This window comes from Octopus bimaculoides, chromosome 21 (assembly GCF_001194135.2).
Source record: "Octopus bimaculoides isolate UCB-OBI-ISO-001 chromosome 21, ASM119413v2, whole genome shotgun sequence".
Lineage (NCBI taxonomy): Eukaryota > Metazoa > Mollusca > Cephalopoda > Octopoda > Octopodidae > Octopus > Octopus bimaculoides.
This window is the reverse complement of record NC_069001.1, coordinates 29542395-29547974: the sequence shown is the minus strand read 5'-3', so window position 1 is coordinate 29547974 and position 5580 is coordinate 29542395.

The window sequence follows — 5580 nt, the reverse complement described above, 5'->3', positions numbered from 1 at the left end:
TATATATATATATATATATATATATATATGTGTGTGTGTATGTATATGTATATATCTATCGATATATATGTATGTATGTATATAAATATATGGGTGTATATACGTTTATCTATATATACACGCGCAATTGCGTACGTATGTATGCTTGCATTTATATGTGTGTACCTATGCTGTGCAAATAAAGACGCATACATGTATTGATCCCTATTTTACGACGCCTAGATACGCGTGCATATGTAAATATACACCGACCCTTCCATGTGCATGATTAGAGTGTTTGAACACAGTTGCATGTGCAAAAATACGTCTGATCATAAAGAGATAGAGAACTGTTGGTCCAAAATAAACGGGTAACATATCGATAGTTGTGTATTGCTTTTGTGTTCTGTCTCATTGAAGTATAACTTTCATCTTTTGGAGCCATACATGCATATGTGTGTGTCTGTCTGTATGCATATATGTATGTACGTGCGTATGTAGGTATTATGTATGTATGGAGGAATGAATGGCTGGATGGATGGTTTACCAGTTATAGATATATTTCATCTTAATTTTTAGTTATCTCTTTTTTCTTACAGTGCATCTAATATAGTTTCACACTGTATATATTTCTATACATATGGGGATTATTTGTATGCCGTAGATATTGAAATATATTCCCGAATACGCAACTCTCAGTACACACTGCATTCTCGTTCCGTTTATCTTTACATAGATATCCATATACGTATGGGGAAATTCGAATCGTTTTTACACACACATATACACAAATGCAATCACTCACATTTGCATGTGTTTATATAGGTTTGTGTTTGGTTTTGACTGGATTACACGTGTGTTTGTGAATGTGTTATAAGCAGCGATGTTTTAGGTTGTTTTTGTCAGTGATCAGTGTAAATAATATTGATTTCAATACGGCATCCATCCTTCATATTTTCAGGCCTGCACCATTGATCCACATTCAATCAAATGACACTAATAGCGCACAAATTAAGCCAGCCACACAAAACGCAGACTCAGTAAATTATTTCTTGCTGTAAACTACCAGGTCCTGTAAAACACATATATGATTTATGTCATTCTCGCGTTAAGTTCGACTAACGAATAGAGACATTATTATCACTACGCTTTCAAGCTTCACTTACAAACAAACGTTTCTATTCAATGATGCTATTAAATGTAATATATCACCGCCTGTTTTTTTTTTTTTGATGAAGTAAATATTGAAAAAGAAATATGGTGACTACATATTTACGGTTAGTATTTGATGTTATGCCGGGCATAAATTTGCTATTAACTTTGTAAAGGTTACAGTTGAAGTAGGAAATCCAATATGAATAATAGAAAATTCCATGCAGAACATCAAGTCATAGTATATCCATATATCATTTAATATCCTGACGACCTTAAATTCGGTGGTTAGCTAACATGGATGAGTCTGCTGATTGGTCGTTCGTGGAAACTGTAATCATTAGATCATGATGTAGTACCACTGATCTAGAATAACGAATCTGATAATGGTCCGGCATCCGAATGGCGTGTGCATTGAATGAGTGGAATAAGTTATACTTGCCTGGTTTTATGGACAACGAATGTGTACGCAAGTACCACAGTTGTGGACAAGTACCAAGTTAGTTCATGAATTTACTTTGCATACAAAGCTTTCAGACTTACTGATTTCATGTTCAAACCGGAAACCTCATGCGATAGGGATAACATCTACAAGAATATGCTATACTAATCCACGAAATGAACCATTTTGTATCGTGTTAGTCAAGGAGTAAGAGTAAATGCTGACTACACAAAACAGTGATCAAAGTTAAGCAGCAAAACATGATACAAATAAAAAGGTACTGGCAGAAACTAAGTATTTTGAATGCCACCGAATATCTTGATGAGGAGGGATAACCCATTTAGAATACTGGACCCCCAAAGTAGACACAGCTGTAAGAGTGGAGTTGTATTTACTTATTTATATGTTTACTCCTATGTTTGTAATAAATAGATTTTGCTGATGTTTGTCAATTGAATCTCTTCTCCATATTCTTCTTCACCTTATATATTTTGGATAAACTTTTCTTTACCTCCGGTTGTAGCTATCATTCAATTATAATACTATTGTCTTGCGCCAGTTCGCATTTGGATAAAGATATGTATCCCTCCAGTCGTATATTGGATATTTATTATCCCTTAGATGGTTGTCTAACCTCTAACTCATGTAAACTTATATATATATATATATATATATATATATATATATAATGTAGATAGATAGATGTGTGTATGTGTGTGTTGGTGTGTGTGATAATGTAGTTACATATAAATCGCGAATACATATGTAGATGTGTGAAGCTAATTATTGTATAAACACAGACGGTATTTACATATACGTATTATGCTTTCATGTATCGATATCGTCACCTAGTAACGCTAGTAGAACGCACCTATATAAGACAGTCGCCTAGCAGTAGATTGTTATATTTTTATTTGGTTTACGTTTTTATTTTTGAAGTGTGATATTTCCTGTTACACATATATTCACGAAGAACGTTCCTGTTTTGTCACGTAATCCACTAGTTTAATGTTTGATTACATCATTGTTGCTTGGTGTTCCGTCTGATATACAATATTCATTTTCTCTCACTTTTATTTAGAGGAGAATCTGTCTTTTAAATACAGAATTCTGTTTCAGGAATTCGTTTGCAAATAATGGCAGGTTTTCATTCAATTGTCTGTACCTTACATGATTATGTTTAAAATTTATCTCAATAGAATTTAATTCTATTGACTGCATTCTCATATAATCAATGTTGTCTGTCTGTTTTTAAGTCAATTATCGACACACACTATCTATATAATTAGTTGTGTACACGCTAACAACACTGACTGTGTCAGAGTAAACCAAATATATATACTTTCAACATAAAACTTTATTTATTATATTATTTGAGTTACTTATATTGTGATACACGTTTCCAGTAATTTACTATCGATATGCAGGGACATTGCTTTCATGGCGTCTGCTAAATATGTTTATTTCTGTGTATGTGCATATCTATCTAGCTCCCTGTTATTGTATATAAATGTGTGTGTATGTGTGTGTGTATGTGTGTGTGTATGTGCGTGTGAAGGCACGTGGCGTAGAGGTTGCGGTGGTGTACACCCGATTGCAAGATCGTGGTTTCGAGTCCCAGACCGGGCGTTGTCTTATGTTCTTGAGCAAGGTAGTTCGATTCACGTTGCTCTGCGATCATTTTATCTGGTATGTGGCACGCGGTGCATCTGTACAGGGAATGTAGATTTGATGGAGGGAATGCGCTTATGTGAACGCAAACTTTTTATGACTATAAAGAGATTTTCTGTTTGGTTGTTCGGCACAAAATTCAATTCTGTATTGGTAACTAAGGGCTTTACACAGAAGTACAGGACAGGACAGACAACGTAGCGTCATACATATAATCAATAACAAAATGAAATAGCAACATGATGGTGTGTGCCAACATTGGTAACAAGTGTGAAGTTTGAAAATTTTAAATATAAATGAAGATAATAAGGTCGTACTCCATAAGGAGGAGCATGCTGGGTTTGACGTGAAAACTTCTTAAGCCACGAGCTAAAGTGCTAGCTCGAGTATGATCAAGGAATTCACGCTGAATTTAGTCTCATATGACTATTACATCCAAATCCAGTGATCTGATATCATAGAGCAAGTATCTTTGCTGCCAATGCGATTCGAGGCCACGTATATTTATACTGCCTAGCTTGAGCGTTGTACATGAGAGAAAAGTAAGGAAAAAGTGGGCGTTAATTACGTTGTCTGTTGAAGGGAAGTGAAGGATTCTCCTCACTCCCTTGGGTAGCTTATGGGGTATCCTCAATTAAATTTTTGTATAAGTGTCTTGTGAACGTTCTTTGCTGATTTCCTATATCATTGGGTTATTTGTCTTTTAGCTGAATGTAAATGGCACTGTTTATGTTTACAGTGTCAATGTGCTTGGGGACATGTGATTTCAGGATAATTGACTTGTTCGGTGGTATGTTGGGGTTGTCTTATGTGTTTTCCATTTCGGATGTTTTTGTTGTGTTGATGGCTGTGAGGTTTGTGACTGTTTTGTGTGCGGAGCTGGCAGTGATGCTAGTGGCGTCAGGAATGTGGGTGAGTGAAGATGATTGTGGTGGGGTGTTGGGGGTAGAGTCTTTTTTCTTCTTTATGTTATAGGGACTTGGCTGTTTCGGAAGGAAGTGGGGAAATTTGTTTTGCCTTCTGGATTGATTTTTGGGGATCAGTTGGGGTGTGTTATTTGCTTGGGTGTAACTTTTCTCTCTTGCTCCCAATGGGCTAGAGGCTATGACGTGGTCTTTTTGTCCATATCGGACCACTTCGGTCTACACCCTTCCACAATCACACGCAGTAATGTCCCATCTGGTGTATATCAGGTCTGGTATTTGTTCTAGGTCCTGTTATTTCGCTTGGATTAGCAACTCTATCCCATGCGCCACCGGTTCTGTTGGTGCTCTTTGGCAGTTTGAAGTATGTTTATTTTCTCTTCACTGTCGAGCAGGATATCACCGATAGGATATCAATCTCTGGCAAATCTTAAATTTTAATTCTTGAGAAGATTCGTCTTAGGGGCGTCGGCAGAAGCACCAGCTAGCTCGTATTTAGGGACACTATGGAATGTTATTTTGCACGCCCACAGTGCCATATTTTCCCCTCTGAACATGTATTTGATCCTTGAACATATTGGTTGCAAACAAGTTTCAATAGTTACCTTTGCAACTTGGTTAACCTTTCTTTGTTTGAGTGACAGAATTTTGTACATAATTGTTTGTTGTGCTGTGCGCTGTTGTATATCGTGCGGTGGGGTTGTTCAGATTTGTGCAATTTCTCTGTAATAAATTCTTCACAATCTTATATTTTCAACATTAAAGTTGAGTGATTCTTGTTGCACTCGTGCAGCTGATGCGAAATCACAAATGTTTAGTTTAAATTCATCATTCTTGAGTTCCTTGATTTTGTTGTACGGGATGCCCTTGAAAGTATACATTGTATTTCTTTTGGGGAGTAAATCATTCACCTCCTCCTGCTCGCAACAGGAGAGAGAAGGAAACGAATCGTTGTACCGTCATCTGGGTGAGCGTAAATCTCAATGAGGCTGGAAGCCATGATTGAAAAGTTAATTGCGTAGCAAAAATACATATAAATGAAGTTAAGATTCGCACGCCCCTAAGAGGGAAATTTTCTATTATGATACTTCTACTGCTAAGTAGATTGACTTACGAAAATCACAATTATAAATACAATACTTACTAGCGTAAAAAGCACATCCGTTTGGCAGGAAATTGCCGAACACTCATATGTCACACACATGCTCACGCATATATATATATATATATATATATATATATGATAATAAATTCAAAAAAAGGATTAAAATATTTTACAAGAATTTAATCAGGAAGCCAGTGTGTAAAAGAATTCATAAGGGGAATTTCTATTCCCAAGAATATAATTATTCGTTTATATTTATATAAGGGCATTACTACAGAATAAGTCTATTGTGTGGCATTATATATATA